At 42.6% G+C, this 24,160-nt stretch overlaps 1 protein-coding gene across 2 annotated transcripts in view; it reads right to left on the minus strand.

Moving 5' to 3' along the window:
* Positions 1-15,889, minus strand: part of LOC110286758 (A-kinase anchor protein 17B) — a 39,249-nt gene extending 23,360 nt beyond the window's left edge. The window contains exons 1-2 of one of the 2 annotated variants that reach the window (XM_021153335.1): positions 15,521-15,889; positions 6,769-6,870 (exon numbers count right to left, since the gene is read on the minus strand). The gene's annotated coding sequence lies outside the window, so the exon portion shown is untranslated. Of the gene's footprint in view, positions 1-2,190; positions 2,233-6,768; positions 6,871-15,520 lie in introns of those variants that run through there. The other variant, XM_029473530.1, reaches the window with a different exon arrangement.
* Positions 15,890-24,160: the final 8,271 nt, after the last annotated feature.

A 24,160-nucleotide genomic window follows, 5' to 3' on the forward strand; every position in this document is an offset into this window, starting at 1 on the left:
AAGTGTAAGCCGAATAAACCCTTTCCTCCCCAACTTGCTTCTTGGTCATGATGTTTGTGCAGGAATAGAAACCCTGACTAAGACATATATACATCACATTGTTAACAATACTTCCTCTAGAAAGTGGATTGGAAGTAGAGAAGAATAATTTCCCCTTTTTTGCCTTGCATATTTTATCCACTTATTATTTGTTCATTCATTCAGTTGTGCTAGAAATGGAATCCAGAACCTCTTACATGTTAGAGAAGCAGCCTCTCACAGAGCAGATACCTAGAAGCAATCGCCAACTGCAGATACAAACTTGTCTAGGAAAATTAATACAACAGTCCCCTTTCTACCCCCAATGCAGCCCTCTATGTGTCATCACTAGCATCTGATTCCAGAATTGAAGGTTATATGAGTCATGACTGAAGCCTGGGAGATTGGAATGAAATTCTTAGAAACAAAGGGTCACATGGCAACTGTACTACTAGCTATATCACAGGTTGTGCAGGTGATTTTTAGAACACTGCTTTATTGATTTGGGTTGGGAGTGTGGCACAGTGGTAGAAAGCTTTGTCTAGCATGCCAGTGGCCCTGGGTTCTATCCCCAGTACCAGGAAGACATAAAGACTGCTTGATAGAGACATGATTGATGTATAATATTATCCATTTTATAACATAAACTGAACAAATGTTTTGGTTTTGTTTGTTTGTTTGTTTGTTTTTTGTTTTTCGAGACAGGGTTTCTCTGTGTAGCCCTGACTGTCCTGGAACTCACTCTGTAGACCAGGCTGGCCTTGAACTCAGAAATTCGCCTGCCTCTGCCTCCCAAGTGCTGGGATTAAAGGCGTGCGCCACCACCACCTGGCTTGAACAAATGTTTTTAATAAGTCTTGACACATGTATATACACTTTCAGAAAAACCATCGCCATGATCATGATAGTGGAAATAACCATTATTTTCACAAATTTTCTTGTGCCTTTTTGTAATCCTCCTGCCTTTGGCAATCACTCAGCTCTCTGCAAATTCACAACCTGTTTAAGAATATGTATTTCTTTAAAAAATTATATATTAATACACTAGCAAGTGCTTTCTTCAAAATCAGAATACTTTCCCGGTTCCAAAGTCAATGCGATAATCCTTATTTAATTAAATCTGTTAGAGAACCCTACTTCACTCTTAAAAATAGGTCTATAAACGTTTTTAGCTTTCTCTTCACATGGTCCTTGCTTTTTAAAAATAATCTCTATTTTATATGAGTTTTAAAAAAAAGATTTATTATATATAAAGTGTTCTGCCTGCATGTACACTTATATGGCAGAAGAGGGCACCAGATCTCATTACAGATACTTGTGAGCCACCATGTGGTTAATGGAAATTGAGCTCAGGACCTCTGGAAGAGCAGCCAGTGCTCTTAACCTCTGAGCCATCTCTCCAGCCCCTGCACCCCCCATTTTTTTGAAACAATTTTTTTAATGTAGTTCTAGCTTCCCTGAAACTTGCTCTGTAGACCAGGCTGTCCTGGAGAGATAGAGTTTGTTATATATTAACCAAAATACAGGTACAAGTGGAATTTCTGAAATCAAGAAGTTATTAGGCTATGACATAAAACTGACTGTAAAAGCCAAATTTGCCTTCCAATTTTGTGTTTAAGCAGGACGTGCTTCTGAACATTCAACGGTTAACTGACCACTTGCCAATTGCATTTACGGTTGGCTCAGTAAGCTAAAATCCATGCTTGTTACTGTTAACTGAGCCAAGAAACTGTAGCTGGGTAGATCACAGTACTTGGGAGAACTTACTAATGTTTCCTAAATCAACATAGTAATAAACTGCCTCCTAAATTCTTATCTTTATATCCAATAGATTAGTGTGCCTCTCAACCCTCACCAAAGACGCTTCTCTTTGCAATTGATGGTGATTAATGCAGAGAGTTAATATGCAAGGAAGAGACTAGTGTATTCTGCTCTAGATGGTAAAACTATATCATACCCCCTCCTCCCAAGGCTCTGAAATCATTGTGGAAGATGAATGGAAACTGTAAGAGCTAGCTGTAGTGAATGTCTGCAGTGAAACCATATTTTCTGTACACGACAGCTCTATTGCACACATGAACTCACAGCTGTTGTGATAGCACACAGAAAAGCTGCACAAGCCAGACAAATGCCCAGCGTGGAATGGGAAGGTGGTCAGTAAGCCATCATTACCTCCTTTAGCTGAGGAGCCAATAGAAGTTGATAGTTTCTAGGAGATGTCGAGTCACTTTCCTGAAGAGATGTGACCCCTGAGAGCCTATTCAAAAGGTGGTCCCATACCCATGCACATACCGGCAGCACTGAGGAGACTAGGTTAGTTTATGAAAGAAAAAAAAAACCACATGAAGTTGGAAAGAAATATTGGTGGGAGATTTGGGGGAAGAAATAAGAGGGGAAATGCATGGAGAATGAAGGTGGATTTGATGATTTACCTTTTAAAATACAGAAGTTAAATTTAAAAAGAAATCATGGGCTGAACAGACACAAGAAACCTTGCTTCATTTGGCAGTGGCAGTAGAATGAATTGCCACTGGTCTCATCCTTTTCATCAATCACTGTCATGCTCATAGACCAATTTACTCAAAAGGTTTAAGAGCCTAGTATAAACCACATCCTCATGCTTGTCTCCAAGACCTCATGTTAATACCTTAAGATAAAACACAGTACAACTTTAAAAGTCCTCTAGCATTTAAAAAAAAAAAAAAACCAGATGCTTTAAAAGTTCAAGGCCTCTTTTCGGTGGGCTCTCGTAAAATTAAAGACAAGTTAAGAACTTACTCCATAAAGGAAGAACCAGTGCATCAGAGTAATCATACTTAAGCAAGACCAAAGCCACAGAGTAGCTAATGGCTGACATCTGGAACTCCATCTTCTGGGCTTCAAAGGGCTTAGATAACCTCACTTCAGCTCTGTTAACACACACTTTGACTGATAGGTTTAGACACACTCCGCTTCATACTGTGAGACCCCGACTTGGAGCGTTTCTCCCTAGAAGGTAAAGCCCCTGGACGTTCCCCAAGCTTGTTTTCCCTGATCTCTAAAAATACAGCCAGAAAGAAGCTCTTTGTTCTCTATAGCCAGCAAAAAGCCTTTTTGTATCTACAACCATAGATGCCTGCCTTCCTGTGCCGAGGACACTGAGATAAAAATTCAGAAAGAACTCACTCCCCACTCCTGCCTTGTAAATTTCACCAAGGACACCCGGGAGAGAAGAACTCTCCTCCCAACTCCTCCCAATTCCTCAGCTAGCTGTTAAAAGCCCCCTACTGTCACCACTCGGAGTTGAACTCCCCTGTCCTGCAAGGCGGAAGGAGTTCGTCCTCAGCTAGCTGATAATAAAACCTCTTGCAGTTTGCATCAGGTGTAGTTTTCTCTCGAGTCATTGGGGTGCTGACCAGCTCATCCCGGCACTTGAGCAGAGGCCCAGCTTCGGGGGTCTTACAATATGTTCCACTGTCCTTGGAGGATATCCCACAATCCTGAAATCTCGAATATCCTGGGGTCTCCGCTGAGGCTTCACCTTCACCAATGGCCTCTCAGAACCTTTTTGGGGCAACTCCAAACCTGCCACAAGACACCAAGCCTCAGCTGCTCTCCATGACCCCATTCATCCTTTCAAATCAGAACCACATAGGTGACCATTACATGCTGACAAGTTCATCTGTTGGCTTGAGATGCCAATGTGGCTCCTCTGATTCACAGCTTTTGTGTTCTGACTGTGAGAAAATACTTCCCAGAAGATTTCACCTTGAGTGTACTCATTTCTTATTACCCACAACTGATTCTTCAGCCCCAGCTGATTCACACTCATTGTCTCTGTGAAACACAAGGTTTCACCTTAGTGATGCTGTTCACTTGTTAATCATACTGACTCTTCAGCCTCAGCTGACCAACAATCACAGATTCTTAATCCAAAATATAACACAAATGCCCTCAATAGAGTCTTTGCTTCTATCTGGAACTTCACAATCCAAGCCTCCATGTCCCATGTTTGCATGTCCCTATCTTCTAAGCTCCCAGTAAAACAGCCCATTAAGCTCTGAGTATACTGTTTTTTTCAGTTTAAAGTGCCCAAATCGTCTTTAATCCTCTAACAAAATAGTCCAGAGACTATTTTGGTAAGGTTCTGGTAAGGTTCATAATGAAACCAACGCCACTCCTGGTGCTAATATCTGTTCTAGTTTGCTTTCTTGCTGCTCTGATAAATCACTGACCATAAACAACTTGGGGAGGAAAGGGTGTGTTTGGCTGACATGTCCAGTCCATCACTGAACAAAGTCAGGGCACGAACGTAAACCGGCTGTGCAATATCGTTATTTGTGGGCTAATTAGAATGAAGTGATTTTCTCAATGGCCCATATAGTTTAAAAAGTATGGTTGCTGTACAGTGCTTACCCAGCATGCACTCTAGCAGTATCCTGTTGTTGTTGCTGGTTGGTTGGTTTGGTTTGGGTTTTTTGAATCAGGGTTTTCCCACATAGTCCTGGTTGTCCTAGAATTTGTTAATATAGACGAGGCTAGCCTCAAACACAAGGCCATCAGCCTGCCTCTGCCTCCCAAGTGCTGGCATTAAAGGTGTGCATCACTCCAGCTGGCTTTACCAGTATCGTGTGTCTAGGGTTTTCTTGGACTATTGTACACAACATGCTTCCAATGTTAAAAAGTCTCTGGGAGATTCCTAGGAACCATGGCTGCTTCCTTCACTCATCCAGCCTGTCTACCCTTCCACCATCTGCTCTTGCCTGCTTCTCTACCTAGTAGCAAAGCTGACTACATAAAAGCAGAATCAGAACTTAGGGAGAAGGAAACAGACTAGAGATGTTCACAGCCCAAAACAGGTTTGTAAATAGCAAGGCCAACTCAACAAATTCTTGCAGAGTTGACATCCAAAGTCACTCTCTCATTTCAGGACAGAGTAGAGAAATTCATCAGCTACTTCGTGTATTGATTAATTGATTTAGTGAAATTAGCTTTGAAAGATTAAAAACAATTTGTCATAGGAAAAGTACCCATCAGAAACCATCAGTTTTTTTTCTCACTATTGGGCATTTGCAGTCAGAATATTAGCAAGGACTTCTGAATGAAGGACATGCAAAAAAGTAACAACAGGAAAAGAATTGGGACAGTAGACAAAACTCAAGTCCCCTCTGAAAGCAGCCCTTTGCTGCCTTTCTTTCTTCTCCAGGCTTTGGAACCTTAATGTTATCGTTTTGAAAGCATCTAAGACATATAAAATTCTACCAACACATTTTGGAAGTCAGCAGGGCAGCCAACATTTATGTGGGTCAACCAACCTAGCCAAATGGCCAATCTGGCAAATACAGACTCTCCAGTAAGTCTTGCTCAAATACAAATATTCCAGAGCTCTTCAGTGAAGATGCTCACATATCTGGGCACATCACTAACCTAAACATCATTTCAAAAACCAACACTGACCATGTGCTCAGATCTTTGAATAACATCAAAATCACATCATTAAACTAAGCAGCACTCAGCTTTGCAATAATAGCCAATTTATGACCTTTTGTGAAATTCCCAGATTCTGATGGTCTGAAAGAACTCATATAAGACCCTGAGGCCCTCTGGACAGAAAAAAAGGGGATTTTAGAGACCCTATAGGCATTCAGGCATGACAGATTGGCAGCAATGAAATACTAAGAGAAAATCTTCTCTACCACTACTCCAACTCAACTGTAAGGCAGAGTTCAGTGTGGAGAGTCATAATTGTTAAATGAAGAAAACTGACGAGGACTGGTGGCACATGGCTTGTTATCCCAGTGATCAGGAGATGGACACAAAAGGATCACTAGTTCAAGGCCAGCATAGGATATATAACAAGATTCTGACTCAAAACCAAAACCCAAACAAAAGAGAATAGGAGGGCATGGAAAGGGAGGGAACCCAGGAAAGGAGAAAAACAGACTCATTAATTTATCTCCGTGCAAATTAATTTTCTTTATGCACAAAGTCCCATCCCCAGAACCACATAAACCACGCATGGCAGACATGGATATGGAATCCCAGCATTCAGGAGATAGAGACAGGAAGGCCAGAAGTTCAAGTTCACCCTTGAATATATAGGGAATCTAAGGCCATTTGAGGCCAGCCTGGGATACATGACAGTATATCTCAACAAACAACCAATAAACAAATAAATAAGCAAACAAACTAAGTGTTTACATGACTCTGCATGCTACCTTGTTGTAATCTGTGAACCCATGATAGCAAGGAAGGCAGCTGGTTAAAAACTATATGTACAAAGCAGCTGGAAGACCTGTCTGACAAGTCCTTTAGTCGTTTTTTTCCCCATCTTTAGCACTTTATTGGGAAACACCTTTTCTCAACACCTCCAGCCAAGAAAGCTGCTGTCTATCTTGGATTAATTTACCATGATGCTGTAGACCTACTACTTTCATTAATTCACATAGGGAAGGAAAAAAAAGGCCAACACGGATTTAAAGGAATGTGGCTGAGTATCTGCCAGGCTCTTGCTTCACTCCTTGAATAATCTGAGTATTATTCGTGGGAAATGCTTATCACAACATTGCCAGTGCTTTGCAGCTTGTAGCTTCGGTCTGAAAATTACCAGCAAAATTCCTGTCTACCAGTCGCCACCTACAGGGGAAAGGCCACCTTTACGACAGAGTGGACTCAATGGGTTTCTGAGCGCTTGTCTCCCAACCTTTCTAAAACCCCAAAGTGAACTTATTCAAATCCAAGTCTCATGGAATAGGATATATTACCCAATACCTTATGCAGAAAATGTGTCAAAGAAGAAAATATCACAGAGGCCACGATTCATGGGAACTCTTCATGGCGAGCACTGTGCTGTGGCATCCTAAGCAAGGGACACTGTCAGAGAGAAACAGGGACAAAGTCAAAAGTGAAAGAAGTGATTTACACATAAATAACACATTTATCATGTTTACCATGGACAGCTTGTAAGATTTATACAGTTGTACCTACACATTGCCACACATTGCCACTCTCCAAGATTTACACCTGCTTGATTAACAATTGCAGATATTGATGTGTGAAAATTATATAGAAGGAGATTCTCTATGGGGGTTACTATAACTTTGGTTAGTATCCTAATTATCTTTGACTGTCAACTTGCTATATAACCTAGAGTCATTTGAGAGGAAAACCTTAATTGAGGAGTTGCCTGCATTATACTCACACTCACTCGGGGGTTTGTCTTGATTACTAATTGATGCAAGGAGCCCCAGCCCACTGCAGGCAGCACCATCCCTAGGCAATAGGGCTTGTGTTGTGTGAGAAGGCATGAGCTTGTGAGTTAGCAAGTAATATTCATTTATGGTTTCCATTTCACATTCCTGCCATGGGATCCTGCCTTAGCTTCTCTCAATAATACATTGTGACCTGGAAGTAGAAGCCAAATAAACGCTTTCCTCCTCTAAGTTGCTGTCTGTCGTAGTGTTTTATCACAGCAACAGAATGAAACTAGAATGGTTAGCTATTCCTTCCCTTTAGGGATTTGTGTGTGTGCATTTCTTTTCCCCGATAGAGTCTCCCTATGTAGCCCTGGTTAGCCTGGAATTCACTATGCAACACAGCTGATCTTAAGCTCACCATCCTTCTGCCTCACCCTCATAAACTCTTGGGATTTCAGGCCAGAGCCATTATGCCTGGCTCCATTTCTTTTCCTAAAAGGACACACTACCCCTTTTAAAAGACTATTAGACTATTATTATTAGAATGTACACTTAGCATGAAAAGCTCTGTGCAGAGCTTTTAAAGATTGTTTCTTCAAACTATGCTATGTCAAAGGTCAGGAATAATCGTGTCCAGCTCCTTACCTATTGTCAAATTGGTCTCCTGGAACATTAAGGCAAAGAATCAGGCCATCGGCAGAATCCCCATGCCTGACTCCTTTACAGCCCTGCTCACGCTGGATCATTATCATTTTAGGTGTGATGTCTATGCTAGTATATTTTGACACCCCAAAGCACCTTTAATTTGCATTTAATTTTATGTGGGCTCAAGCTCTGCCAACCTAAGATGCATATTCAACTGCCTATTCATTGTCTCCAGTGAAACTTTTCCTTGGCATCTCAGCAAAACAAGAGCACCCGAACGCCTAATTCCCATCCCCCAATCCTGCCCTCCACTTCACACCGGCTCCTTCCCACCCAATAATTTTCATTTCCCTAAGTCTAGGCACCTCCACCCAGGGCATCAGCTGAAAACATAGGAGTTAGCTAGCCCTCTCGCCGTCTCCATTTCAATCCCTTCACCTTGAGTATATATTCTAAACCCATTGCCCATTTGTTGCTCCCTCCTAGGCCTGATCTTCTACCACCCTGACCTGAATCATTCTGGAAGCTTCCTAACTAGCCTTTCTTCTTCTATCCTTACCCTAGATAAGTGCCAACATGATTTAAAACAAAAATTTTCACATTTTTTTTGAGACAGGCATGTATACCATAGCCAAGGCTGGCCTAAAATTCATAGTATAACCCAGGCTCAAACTCACAGCAACCCTTCTGCTCACAGGAATGCCTCCTGAGTGTCGGGATGAATGAACAATGGGAGTAATTCAGATGTGCCTACCAATCCCCTACTCCCTTAGACACATTGGGAGCCGGAGTGGTGTGTTGTAATGAGCTCACCCTCGAAGAACTGAGTCAAAAAGAGACAGAAATTAGGACGAGTAACTGGAACCAGATGTGTGTGCCACCATGTCTGACTTAAAATACCCTAAACCGGATCATGTTAGATATCTGCTCAAAACCCTCCAGTGGCTTCCAACCATGCCTTAAAGGAAATCTAAACTTCTTACCTTCGAAATGTGCCTTCTGCCTGCTTCTGTCGATGCCTTCCACCTCCTTGTCCCCCTGAGCTTCCTCTCCACCCCAGTCCCTTAGCTTCTTTACTGGACACAAGACATTAGGCACAGTGCTTATGACTTGCCTGGCTCCTTTGCTTTTCTGATTTGACTCAAATGCCTGGTCTCCTCCTCAGAGATGCTATTCCTGAACAGTTAAAAGAGCACTGTTCTTATAACATCAAAGCCACCTAATCACAATGCATCGTTATCAACTTGTATTCAGAGTCCCTTTCCTTCATCCTCTCAAGTGTCATAAGAGCATGGAATGTATGCCTGCTTCATCAGTATTACCCCAGAGCCTAAAACAGCTGGAAGGCAGGAGAAACTCAATAGGGCCAAAGCTAAGTTAAACAGCGACTTTGCCTGACAGCTTCTTTCCAAAGATGTTACTTCTGTATTTAGAATCCCACACCAGCATCTCAAGGCCAATGTGCAACAACAATGCAGGCTAACATGCCTTTTTAGACTAGAGCTATTAACACTAATGAACAATGAGAGTAAATCAGGTGTACCTACCAATCACCTACCCCGTTAGACATTGGGAGCTGGAGTGGTATGTTATAATGAGCTCACCCTCGAAGAATTGAGTCAAAAAGAGACAGAAATTAGGGTGAGTAACTGGAACCTGATGCAGAAAACACCACAAGAGGACTAGAACACTTTGCACCACAGATTAGCAATGATGCTATTAACATTTCTCCACATGAAATGCTAGATGGTTTGAGAATGTTCTTTGTAGGTTTTAAATGTGCCACTATTGTTCCCTTCAAGAGCAATGGTATGTGCAGGAGAGCAATTTTACTTGACATAACAGTTGTACTATAGTATACAAGTCATCACTATTTGGTAAGCAGGGGCCACTAATGTTAAATGCCCTGCAGTTCCTGGACAGACTTGTATAATGTTGTTCAATGCTAACACAGAAATGGCTTATACCTAGCTAGAACACAGAGTGTGGTATGGGTCTAGGAAGATGGTTCCATGGGTAAAGCACACAAGTGCAAGGATATGAGTTCAGATCCCCATAACCCATGTATACCTGGACACAGTACTGTGTTTCTACAACTCCAATATTCCTGTGGTGAGATGGGAGATAGAGGCAAGAGACTCCTCAAAAGCTCAAGGAACAGCTAGTCTGACAAATGCAATACTCAATAACATGAGACTGTCCTAAAACAAGGTAGAAGCTGAGGACTGATACCCAAGGCTGTCTTCGGACTGCCACATATGTGCTGTGGTGTGGCATGCATGTACTCTCCTCTCACACACATGAACATATGCAAATATCATACACACACAAAAGACTTAAATGCTTTCAGAGATTTCTAGGTTAATAATTTGAGCATGCTATTCTTTAAAATATTTTGGTTCTTTTGGGGGGTGATTATAATATAATTACATCATTCCCCCCTCCAAACTAGCATGACATTTTTAATTGTTTTTTTTCCTGTATTTTACCCTGAAAATGTGTTTTGTTTTGTTTTGTTTTTTTTACATTTTGACCTAGATCCTATATTCATTCAGTATGCAGCACAGAGAAAACTAGTGTCTAAGAAAAGAATAAAGATTCAACAGAATGTGTCAGAATAGAACAGGCTTTCAGTCCCAGGCCCGAGAAAAGAAGCTGCCTGGGGATGATGCTCAGTTCCTGGCAGGCAGCTCTTCCATGATGAAATATGCCGCCTGCCAGCAAGCTGGGCCTATGTTCATTCCACATGGATAGTGCTATGGGAAGTCGGCTGGCAAGTTCCTGATTGCACAGTGAGGCAAGAGGGTAATCTTGAATTGGAATCTTCTAGGTAGGGCTTGGTTCCCTCGGACGAGTGTCCAGAGACTCCAGGGCCATGAGAAAGGAAATGCAGAGACTGAACAAGAGAAGCTACTGCCCCAGCTGAAGGGGTTCACTCTGTGAAGCTCATTCTTGTGTGTGTGAGATCACCCAGGCCTTTGAGACTTCCAAGATAAGCTAAAGGTCTTGGTTTTTACTGAGATCATCAGTTTTTCAGTGCTGACCTTCCCTCCACCAAGTCAGTTGCTTTTCCAAGTAGTATAGGCTGCCGAGCATGGTAACTTACACCCTAAATCCCAACACTGAAAGTCAGAGGCAGATGGATCTCTGTGAATTCAAACCTAGCCTGGTCTACATGTCAACACCCTGTCTCAAACATAAAACAAAACAGAAATCAAATCATATAGGCTAAAGCCTACTCATTAGGGGCAGGTTTTCTCACAAAGCACCTAGCTTCCTTTTCCTATACAGTAGACCCAAGAATCTACTCAGTTGCATGCATTTGGTACTCCCTAGGGGTTTAGAGAGATCAAAAACAATAATTAAGTACACTCACTCCTGAACAAGATCCTCAGGAAAAAAAAAAGAGGAAAGAGACATAGGCCCAGGGACCCAGGGAAGTCACACAATTTTTACTTCTGTCATATTGTTTCTTGCTTAGAGATTATGAATATGCCAGACTGAAGATATGGCTCGGTGAATAGAGAAAGCATTTGCCATGCAAGTGTGAGGACCCGAGTGACGGAGCTCCAGAGCCCACGCGATGCTGGGTGTGGCAGCACGTCAGTAATTTCAGTGTACTTGCAGTGAGATAAACCTGGAAGCTCTCAGGCTAGCTAGCCTGGCATGCCAAGGATGGAACAACAAAAAGACCTGATCTCAAACAAGGTAGAGGTGAGGACAGATAACTGAGGTTGTCCTCTGGGCTCCACACATTTACTGTGACATGCGTACATGTACACACTCAAGATAAGTAACTTCTCAGCAGGCTCAATTTATTACACCAAACCACAAATTCTCCTTAAGGCACTAAAAACAAGACCCTCCCCACCTCAGCCCCCCTAATGGGTATCATATCTCTATGCTCATATCCCCATTCTAGTTGATCCAGACTTCTTTGAGGTCTTCCAAAGATGAAGATTCCCCTCATCAAATATGCCCACTCATACAAACTTTACTTCAAAGTCTTCTTCATGGAACCTTTATAGTGGCAGGAAAAAAAAATCAACAACCAAAATGCGTTCAAGTTCAAGTAGTTCTGGTTTGAAATGCCATCAAGTAGCTAGGGGATTTTCTTGGGTCTGTTACCTGTTTGAACTGTAGAAGATCCACATGGAATATCCCTTGTCCAAAATGTTTGAGCTCACAACTGTCTCTATAGAAGAAGATATCTTTTTGTTTTGGTTTGTTTTTTGTTTTTGGAGACAGGGTTTGTCTGTATAGCCCTGGCTGTCCTGGAACTCACTTTGTAGACCAGGCTGGCCTCGAACTTAGAAATCCACCTGCCTCTGCCTCCCGAGTGCTGGGATATCTTGAGGGTGAAATGCAGATAGAAACACAGAGCTTGTTCATGTTTCCCATGCGTGTTGTATGCATAGCCTCAAGGTAATTTTATACAATATTGTTAATGCAGCTTCCTTTACAGCAGCCCAGCACATGAGGACATATGTGGACTTTTCCACCTGTGGTACCACGACAGTATTCAAAAGGCTCCAAATTTTGGAGTGTTTTAGATTTCTGATTTTTGGATTTGAGATACTCAACCCCTAATAGTGACCAGTACTTATCTTACAGAGGATTTCCTGTTTCTTATCTTTTATGTGTACTTAAGACAGGGTCTCATGCAGCTCAACTAGCCTCCAATCTACCAAGAAGGACTTTAATCCTTCTGTCTCTACCTGAGTGCTAGAATAATAATAATCATTAGCTAGCATGCTCTCTCTCTCTCTCTCTCTCTCTCTCTCTCTCTCTCTCTCTCTCTGATTGTATGTGTGCTTTTTTTTTGAAGAATCACATGAAATGAGCAAATACTTAGCCCCAAATAAGCATTGAATTATTATTATTATTATTATATTGTTATTATTGCTACTACTACTCAATTTTCACTGGACTTCCTTAATATGTCCCAGTCCTTATACTGTCTCTTCTGAGAAATGCTCCCTATAGTCCATGTAGTCCATGTTGACTTCAACTGTGACCTGCCTCCAACTGCAACTAAGCTTTTAAGCTTCTTAAAAAGCCAGGAATATGCTGGAAAAAAAAATCTGTAGACCTGAATGGAGATTGGATCTGAATTCTTAAACTACCACTACCAATAAAACTCTTCTCTCAACTACTCATAGTTAATGTCTTCTCTCAACTACTCATAGTTAATGTCTTCTCTCAACTACTCATAGTTAATGTCTTCTCTCAACTANTCTTCTCTCAACTACTCATAGTTAATGTCTTCTCTCAACTACTCATAGTTAATGTCTTCTCTCAACTACTCATAGTTAATGTCTTCTCTCAACTACTCATAGTTAATGTCTTCTGAGGAAGGAAGAGTCAGTTTTTGTTAAGGGTCCTGCATGCTGCAGTGGATGGTCCCCAAGCCATGATTATCTAAGCAGCACAAATTGACTCTATGGGTTATTTTTTTAAGAGAACATGGTGTTGGGAGTCTGAGAAGAATTAGGAGGAATAATGGGGTAAATATGATTAAAAGGCTTCATATGCATGGTATGAAATTCTCAAAGGATTAATAAAATACTATTTCGCCGAGCTTTAATCCCAGCACTTGGGAGTCAGAGGCGGGAGGATTTCTGAGTTCAAGGCCAGTCTGGTCTACAGAGTGAGTTCCAGGACAGCCAGAGATATATAGAGAAACCCTGTCTCGAAAAACCAAAAAACAAACAAACCAAACAACAGAAAAATAAAATATTATTTCTTTAAAAGGATTCTATAATTATAATTAAAGTAAGATTTCTTTTACATCCTGAAAAAAACCGTAAGTTCCTTTCTCTGACAAAAGCAGGGCTGCATGCTGGGAAAATAAAAGGCATAGCTATCCTTAACAGCAAAGAGCTTCTTCTTCTTCTTCTTCTGCTTCTTCTTCTTCTTCTTCTTCTTCTTCTTCTTCTTCTTCTTCTTCTCTCTCTCTCTCTCTCTCTCTCTCTCTCTCTCTCTCTCTCTCTCTAACGTGTACACACACACACACACACACCATCAACAAGCCTCACCATTCTTTGATGACACATGGATCCAGTAAAAGGCTACACTTTATCTGAGTATGATATGAAAAATAGACCAATGAGCCACACTTTTCTTGTGTGATATTTGGTTAAGAATAAATGGGAGACCTCGAGACTACCTACTGCAGAAGATGGTTTCTGCATGCCCTACTCTCTACCTTATACTTCCTCTTCAAGTCAGCCCCAGCCATCCTCTGACGGGTATAGCAGCTGGTATTCCCTGGGCACCAATGCCTGGAGGCTCATTCCACTTTTCCGTGTGCTTTACAAGAACTGAAGTAAAAAACACTTTCATGGAAGTTACCCCATGCTTCAAGTTACTCCATCCTTTTGAGAGGATACACTCCCCACACAGGAATAAAAAACAGAACACAGAAATATGCGGCTACCAGCCGGGCGTGATGGTGCACGCCTTTAGTCCCAGCACTTGGGAGACAGAGGCAGGTGGATTTCTGAGTTCAAGGCCAGCCTGGTGAGTTCCAGGACAGCCAGGGCTATACAGACAAACCCTGTCTCCAAAAACCAAACCAAAAAAAAAAAAAAAGAAAGAAAGAAATAGAAAAAGAAAAAAAGAAAGAAAGAAATATGTGGCTACCAGAATCACACATGCTTTTTAAAATTTTCTTTTAAAAAACTGAATTTGAGAGATCCCCACTACATTTTCACAATTGAAAAGGCATCCCTATCAATTATACTTCACAATCTTACAGTATTTCAACAGTATGAGGTTTCAAAGTTAGATCTGAGACAGGAAGAACATCAGGTAAAATGGGTACCATCTTTGAAACCCTGTGGGAAATAAAAAGACCCAGATAGTCTCCATACTGCAATTCAGAGTCCCAGGGTTCCAATCAACACATGTTTAGAGTTAGTGGCATTCAAAAGTGGTCAGGTAGTGACTGGTTTCAAATTCACAATAAGCAGGTGTTAAATGTAAAAATGGTACTAGTCCCAGTGACCAACATGCTCAGAGACAGCAGTATCCAAGACATGAGGCTACCCAACTTGCTTTCTTCCCTGATACTTCTGCCCATCTACTCAAAGCTCAAGACTATGCATTCCAAAGGCTTCACCCTGCTTTCTTGGGTCAAATTAGAAGCAGTTTAATTCCATCCACGGTAGGAACCTCACAAGGCCCTTGGTGGTCATCAGTGGGCAGAGGCAACGGACCCTGGGTAGTGGTTAACTGGAATGAATGCCACTGAAGCAGATTGAGAACCAGAGCCCTTGGCTTTTGCATACAGCAGGGAGGAGGGCATCCTTCAGCTTTCCTAAGCAATCTAGTACACCCTAAGGAAAAGCTTCCAGTGACCTCAGCTGCAGCAGCGACCACAGCGCCCCCTAGTGCGGCACCAAGACCCAAGAGAGCAGCCGAATGGATCCAAGGGGGAAAGCCTAGGGGCATCTCTAGAAAACCTGGTTTCCAACTAGAGCAGGCCTGGCTACCTGGGTTCTCTCCAAAACCCCTCCCAAGTCCTCACTCAGGGTCCAGCGCGGCCCTGCCTCCCAGGCACCCAAGACTCCGGTAGGCCAGGGCGGCCGGCCAACCGGGACGCAGAAGGACGCAGCCGCCTGGTCGATTCTCAGAAGGGGGGGGGGGGCGGTTATCGGGCGCCTCCGCAGCCGCTGTACCTTCACGCTTGGCTCCGCTGGGGTAGCGGTACGGCCCACCGCTCCTGCCGCCGCCGCCTCCCTCCAGCCGCCGCAGTGTCAACGATCAACCCTCCTGGTCGCTCTCTGCCACTGCCGCGGGCGAGGCCAGCTGTTGAATGGCTCAGGTCGCGACACAGAGTCGTCCTCGCCGCATCCGAGAAGGCGACGCAGGCGCGCGCGCTTGTGCCAACGCCCCGAGCGCTCCTCGCCCCGCTGCAGGCCCCGTGAGCTTCCAGGTGGCTGCCTCCTGCCTCCTGGCTGGGGGCTACAGGGTGCAGGTTTGCACGCCTGCACGCTCCTTTCCGTTGGTGGGCTCCTGCGGACCAATTGACTCCCCTCGAGAGCTCCGCCCCCTTCGCTGCCATCCCTTGACTTGCCGGCAGAACCAATGGCAACCACCGACTAGACCCGCCCCTTGGATTTCCCAGGGCCAATCGCCTTCTCCCGAGCAAGCATTAAAGTAACCCCGCCCCTCCTGTACAGCCAAGCAAGGGCCAAAGTTAATTCCATTGCAAGGTTCTAACAAGCTCAAGGTTTTGTCCAGTTTACTCACCACCCACCCCACTGCCTAATTATGTGATTTAGAGACTGCAGACACCACCAACACCCACCCACCCACTACACACACACACACACACACACACACAGCACAGTGCTACAGGCCTTTAATCCCAGCAAAGGCAGAGGCAGGCAGATCTGCTTGTGGACGTTGTACATCGTGGTGCGGAGCCTAGTGCGCACCACGATGTACAACGTCCACAAGCAGCATATTTCTGAGTTTAAGACCAACCCTGTCTACAAAGTGAGTTCCAGGACAGCCAGGGCTACACAGAGAAACCCTGTCTCGAAAAAGAAAAAAAAAAAAAAAAAAAAAAAAAAGAGAGAGAGAGAGAGAGAGAGAGAGAGAGAGAGAGAGAGAGAGAGCCAAGACTGGGGGAGGTGGGGGGATGCAAGCATGAGGACCCAGCTCAGATCTGTAGCAAGGGTGTAAAAGTTGGAATGTGGTAGGGTGAGTTTGCAATTCCCATTGCAAAGGGAATGGGAATTAGGCCAGAGGTGGTGTTACTGTGTGGCTTTCTGGACCTTGCTGTTCAGCCAGGCTAGCTAGGCAATTGGTGAGTTTCAGGTTCAGTGAGAGACCCACAAAATAAGTGAGAGTCTCACAAAATAAGGAACAAAGCAATCAAGAAGACACCCGATGTTGGCCTGTAGCCTCCACACACTTGTGCACACATACACATTTTTTACAAGAGAAAAAAAAAGTATCACGGAGAGACTTACCCACCGTCATAGCTGAGAACTAGCCACTCTCTTGACCAGATCTTCCCCATCAAAAAGTCAGCAAGAACCTAGGAGAACACCCACTGGTTGTGGGTTTATTTTCTTCTTGTCCAGTATCCAGTACAGGAGCTTAGACCCTGTATGCTGGGAAACTTCCAGGGACCAGGCACCAAGACTCCCTAACTCTGCGATGGTCACTTTGGTCTCTGGCCTTCTAGCCTGAGGATAAGCAAAGGTAGCCTTGCCTCTCCTTCTCCATGGTTTTCTAACAGTTTAAAGACCATTCTCCTGGCCCATGTTCCAAGACACAAATTGAGGGTCTTGTCTGAATGTAAGCCAATTGCCTTAAATCTTTTGAAAACAGATACCAGGAACTAAGTGTCCCTTCCAACCCTTGCCCAGATGACATTTCTTTGAGTTCATCAACATGGAATTCACTTTCTCAGATGACAAATCACAAAGTTGACACTTATTAGATTTACTGCCAACTCCTTCCCTGGGGAGGTTCTCACAGCAGCAGCTGTCACAGGGCTGGTTTTGCTTGATTACCTGGTGTGGGGGTTAATGTTAATTTCACTCACTTCCGTCAAGACCCCTGCTGCTCACTCTGGCCTAAATAAATCTTCCCCCCTGCTTGATGATCCGACTCTCATCCTCTTTACACAATTGCCTCAGAGCCCCTGGGCGACTTGTATGCTTCTGGCTGGGAAGGTTCCCAACACTGAGTGTTGCCCTTGTCCATTTCACAGCGGAAGCTACAACTCTGGTTCTAAAATACAATAGGGTCCCCACACTGCATCCCCACTTAAAGGCCCATCACAGCTGCTAATGTTTTCCCACTACCCTCTTGCCTCCAGTGCTCTTAGAATAAAGTCCCAACCCACTGCACTGCTTGTAAAACCCTTTGTAATCTGGAATCTGGTCTCACCTGTCCAGCCTCATTCCTAGCTATTCTACTGCCATCTCAGAACACTTTACACTTTTTTTTAAATGGATCTTGGTTTTGTTTTTGGTGGTGGTGGTGGTGGTAGTTTTTTGGTTTGGTTTGGTTTGGTCCACCCCCCCACCCCACCCCCAGAAAGGGTTTCTCTGTTTAGTCCTGGCTGTCCTGGAACTCACTTTGTAGACCAGGCTGGCCTCGAACTCAGAAATTCGCCTGCCTCTGCCTCCTAAGTGCTGGGATTAAAGGCGTGTGCCACCACGCCTGGCTCTCAGAGCACTTTATACTTCTAATATAAATTCCTATTGTTTTTCCAGTGAGCTATGTTATCTTGCATGCCTATTATACAAAGTCTAGAATAAGTTGATCCTTATCAACCTCTGCCTGACCTACAAATCATAGATGTATCTTTTTTATGCACTGTGCAAATATGTGCAGATATGTAATTATTTGAGATGTGCTCTCATTATGTGTCAAATCTGGGATAAAAAATGTGTATGATTAAAATAATGTATATGATCTAGAGTTGAATACCCCATAGCTTAGGCATAATACACTTTTGTGCATTGATGTTCTTGTAAAATACAAACAAATTCAAATGCGTAGAAGGGGGGTTCCTCGGTCAGGAGCTCCTGAGGAGGATGTAAGTAATAACCCTGATTCCTTAGCACTGGAAAACAAACATCAAGGCTGCTAAATGGTTTTGGTTTGCTGGGGCCTGGATTAAACTCATGACTTCACACATGCCCAGGAAACACTTAAATACACCCAGGGGGGAGAACCCCCAGCAGCTAACTGTAAAGATTGTTTTAGACTTCAGATATGACCAAATGAATGAAGGGTTGGGAAAAAGTAACCACCTTTTCTTTCTCCCCTATTGAGGATCACTGGGTGATTATTAAAGTTTGGCATTTCACAAAGTTTGGCAACTTGAAGGCTAAAGATTATGGCTTTTTTTTCTTTCATATTCAGTTTAAATTTTAAAGCCTAAGTTATTAAAATGTTTTGTGTGGCTTTTTCTCCCTCATTTTGTGTCTCAGATCAAATAAGAAATTGATAGCATGTTGTAGCTGTTAATGGTCCAAAGAGCGAAGGCCTGAGCAGGAAGGTAAAATACATCAAATGCAGTCTTGAAATTACAGTGCTTTGGCTTTTAAAAGGAATTTTATCAAATGTTAGATGCTTGGACTAGCTCTGTGGGGACAGGTTTTCATGTTCCTTAGAAACTTCTTAGTTCTAACAGCACGCTTTAGTTTTCCTGTTAAAACAAGTGGAGTCTACACAGCTGACCTCACCACATCTGGAGTAATTTGTGGGGTACACTGGATGTTCCTCTGTACATTCTTTTCTTATCCATAGTTCGATATGTCCCCTTTCCAAATGCAAATTGACCTTAGAAGGATCACATAATACACTTGCTAATTGTTAACATCTACCATAAGGAAAGAACCACCATCATTTCATAGGGAAAACACTTAAAGCTATGTGTACCAAATCACAGTTTTCAGAATGTTTTCACTTCTTTTAGCATATTTGATCCACATAATAACCTCAGTAAATACATTGCTTTTCATCTTACAGGGGAAGATGCTAACTCTTGTGTAAGTTAGACCATTCTATGGGTTATTTGAACTATGATTCTGCCATTAACCTTGGGAAGTGTTCCCATGCGATTCTAGGATACAGTGGTTTTTTTTTGTTTGTTTGTTTGTTTGTTTGTTTTTTTAGACCAGGATGGCCTCAAACTCAGAAATCCACCTGCCTCTGCCTCCTGAGTGCTGGGATTAAAGGCTTGCGCCACAACACCTGGCTACCAGGATCTTTTTAGGTTGTCTATAATCCCTTCACTTCTGCTCCCTGAAATAGAGACCCATGGCACGGAGTGGTAATTAGGCATTTTAATGAAGACAGGAAATCAGCAGTATTTCTAGATAGGAGATGTTTTGGTAGAACACCAATGCCTGGCGGTGGTGGCGCATGCCTTTAGTCCCAGCACTTGGGAGGCAGAGGCAGGTGGATTTCTGAGTTCGAGGCCAGCCTGGTCTACAAAGTGAGTTCCAGGACAGCCAGGGCTATACAGAGAAACCCTGTCTCGAAAAAACAAAACAAAACAAAACAAAAACCAACACCAATGCAGATGACACAGAGGCAATGAAAGGCAAAAGGAAAGAAAATGGGACTCTCAGGCAAGAAGCTCTGAACTCAAAACTTAGCTGTCCCACTTCAGAGCTGAACAGAAACCTACAATGTATTTTCTTTGCTGACTGAAGAGTTTTCTAAGCAAACTGAGGTGAGAAAAGTACAGAGAAGGCAGCTAATCACGGACCCTCCTCCTCCCTGTCTGCCCTGCTGCCCTGACACCTTCCTCTCCTTCCCCCTTTGCCTCTGAGGGCAGTGTCCTGAGCCATCCAGCTTTTCACTGTAAAGGAGTAAAGAAAGTTTGGCATATTATAAGGTGGAAGTAGGAAGGAAGAAAACTCAATTTCCAAAAGAACATTAGCAATTGTGATTGTTTGTATATGTTGGGCCCAGGGAGTAGAACTATTAGAAGGTGTGGCCCTATTGGAGTAGGTGTGGCCTTGTTAGAGTAGGTGTGTCACTGTAAGTGTGGGCTTTAAGACCCTCATCCTAGCTGCCTGGAAACCAGTCTTCTGCTAACAGCCTTCAGATGAAGATGTAGAACTCTCAGTTCCTCTTGCACCATGCCTGCCTAGATGCTGCCATGTTCCTGCCTTGGTAATAATGGACTGAACCTCTGAACCTGTAAGCCAGCCCTAATTAAATGCTGTCCTTATAAGAGTTGCCTTGGTCATGGTGTCTGTTCACAGCAGTAAAACCCTAACTAAGACAGCCATCTACTGTGTTTTCAATAGAGGATGCCTGTTGTCATGAGTTTGTGGGCACAGGTTGACTGGCTTGAGGAATGAGTGTGGAGTCTTCTTACTCTGTAATAGATTGCCTTCAAAGGTGTAAACTTAGGAAACTTTTGTAAAGCATTGATTATACAAGATAACTCACAATTTGTACACTTGCTATGGATTTTTCCCTATCTCCTTACCTGAATGAAAGTTTTATTTATTTATTTTTCTTTAAAAAAAAAAAAAAGAGTGCTTTGGTATGCCATTTGATGGCATTTCAACACAGTAACCAAAATAAATTATATTTAGCTATTATTGAACATTGCTTGCTTATTCTGTGTAGCCATTAGTACAAGTAAGAAATCGAGGCCTGTGTGGCTAGTGAGATGGTTCAGTGGTTAAAGATGCCTGCTGCCTCAAACCTGAAGACCTGAATTTACATGGTCTTACATAGTGGAAGGAGAGAACCCACTCCCATGAGTTGTCATGTCTCTCTCTCTCTCTCTCTCTCTCTCTCTCTCTCTCTCTCTCTCACACACACACACACACACACACACACACAAACACACATACAAATATAAGAAAAAGAGGAGAAGAAGAAGAGGAGGAGGAGGAAGGAGGAGGGGGATGGGCAGGGGAGGAGGAGGAAGGCTGCACTGTGGCCTAAAGTCTCCATTTGGAAAGAATATCAGTAAGTAAATGTTACTTTGTATAAATCTCCGGAGGACAGGCAGGCACTTCCTCCTCCACACTCATCCTTTTACTGAGAAGGTTGTAGGAGTCCTAAGATGCAGCTCATCAAACACACTGTATTTGCTTAATCTTACTAAGAAAACACAGGCTTTATGCCTAATATAAAAGATCGCATGATACCGGGTGAGAAGTGATCTTCAAACTGGTTGAACCAGAAACCGAAAGCTAATTCCTCAAATAATAATCCTACTTAATAGTCTGTTCTTTTGAGAGTGATTAAAAACATGTTTAATTATAGTGGAATCAGTTCTGGCTTACACACATTTAATCACTTTGCAGTAAATGGCTCTAAAGTCAGAACAAATAACGTTAACCTACTTCACTGAGTTTTTACAAGGATTACTTAATTAATATTAAGGGTTTCTTAAGTCTTCTATAACAGTTGCCTAGAACTCTGGAGACTCACGTTTTAGTCCAGGTTCTGCCTTCAGAGGCCGTGTAACCTACAGTGATTCATTTAACTTCTCTGGGCTCAGTTTCTCCAACTGTAAAATGGGTCTATACCCATGGTTCTCAACCTGTGGGTCACGACCCTTTGGGGATAAAGGACATTTTCACATGATTGTCCAAGAGCACCTGTGTATCAGATGTTTATACTACAATTCATAACAGTAGCAAAATTGCAGCTATGAAGTAGCAATGAAATAACTTTGGGGTCACCACAATATGAAGAACTGGATTACAGGAGCTATAGCGTTAAGAAGGTGGAGAACCAGGGGATCCTTCTGAGTCTAGCATTCCAATAGGCTACACTTCACCAGCATCTTATACTCTAATATGCTACACTTCACCAGCATCTTATACTCTAATATGCTACACTTCACCCGCATCTTACACTTTTGAGTAGTTTAAAAACTGCAAGAATCTTTACTAGTGCCCCAAATTGGGATTCTTGAAAAAAAATTTTCCCAGAATGTCTCGTCATCCCTAGACACAGTCATTTGAATATACTGACCTCAACAAAACTATCAAATTAAAAACAGAGCACAATGGCAAGCTATATACCAAGGACCAGACTCAAAAAGATACTAACACTCTCAGCCCTATCAACCCAAAAATTCTTACAAAGAACAGAACACAGTTTAATGAAAATACAAAAGAAGGGGAGTGTAATGAAGATACAAAAGCATACGGTCTAGACTTACATTCACCAAGTAAACAGAAGGCATTAATTATCATTGTAAGTCCACACTTCCTCCTTCCAATCCATTTTTGCTGTGCTTTTGTTTTTCAAGGATCTCATTAAACCATCTCTTCTCTAAAACGGATCAGAGATCCTCATTACCAGCTCCAGAAACACTGTGACTATTAATAAGAGGATTGTTAAAAAGATTTTTTTAAAGGAAGTGACATTATGTTGGGTAAAAAGAAATATATAACTTAAAGGAGGCTAAAAAATAATACATATACCAAAAATGGGATGGCTATACGCCAAAATGTCAGCAGTACTGGTGTCTAGGTAATAGACGGTCCCTTTCACTTTAGTTCATTAAACATATATGTTAATGTAAACTAGTAGGAAGCACCTGTGGTTCCAGCTACCCAGGAAACTGGGGCAGGACAATTAAATGAGCCTAGGAATTTGAGGCCACCCTGAGCAACACTGCAAGATCCTGTCACTACTAAACAGATAAATAAAACAAAAAAGGGATGGACATGTATCTGTTTAGTAGTAAGAACACATACCATACATACATACATCATGTTTATTGGTATATTTTTATAAATGTTATTTTAATTATATAAATGTGTATTTGTCTTTAAGAAAAGGAAGTAGAGGGATCCCTAAAGATTACCTGCTATTGCCAGTGCGGTTGGTTTCACTCCAGAATGTGACAGTATGACCTGATTGCTGAAGATACCACATACTTGAGTCGTACAACATGGAGAAATTAAGGTGTTACAGACCTAGAAACTTCATTGCTACTGGTTAGCTTATATAGTGCTGGAGGCGCTATACAAGCTACTGGGGGAGGAAAATAATTATCAGTTATATCCAATTGTGAACCCTTCAAGCTACACTAATGACAGATCTGGCAAGACATGCCCATAGTGCAAGAGTGGCATGAGCATCATGGGAGTAACTAAGCACTAGAAATCCAATTGTTAATTGGATTTAAGTCCTACTCCACAAGACAAAAGCCACACCTGGCACCATTCTTGAGCATAGCACCTATGGCTAGATAGGTCATAGGCCCTACAGGAGTACATACTACTATTATGCTACTAAATTGACATAATATTAAAATGACTCCTAATATCTTATCATTATACCTGCAAACTAATGCATCTCTCAACCCTCATCAGAGAAGTTTCTATTTGCAGTAGATAATGATGAGTGCAGAGGCCTGTAACTGGCCAGGGTGCAGAATATAAGAATGTACTACTCTAAAGGAGGTGTGTGTGTGTGTGTGTGTGTGTGTGTGTGTGTGAGAGAGAGAGAGAGAGAGAGAGAGAGAGAGAGAGAGAGAGAGAGAGAGAGACTCTCCCTCCCGAGGCTCAGGAATCATTGTGGAAGAGAGGCAGAAAGTGTAAGAGCCAGAGGCCAGAGGTGGAGGATGACTATACAGAAAGAATATTATGACAGAGCAAGGGCAGTTTCATACATGATCCCACAGCATTTGCAACAGCATTCACAAAACCTTTACAAGTTCAAGCCAGCCCAAATTCCAGTGTGGAAAGGAGAAGTTGAGCACATACCACATTTCTAGCTTTGGCACTATTTACAATTGTTAGCTGCTGGGAAAGAGAGGGAGAGATTTCTCTAAGAGTATATCCCCTGGTAAA

The sequence above is a fragment of the Mus caroli genome, chromosome X, assembly GCF_900094665.2.
Source record: "Mus caroli chromosome X, CAROLI_EIJ_v1.1, whole genome shotgun sequence".
Classification (NCBI taxonomy): domain Eukaryota; kingdom Metazoa; phylum Chordata; class Mammalia; order Rodentia; family Muridae; genus Mus; species Mus caroli.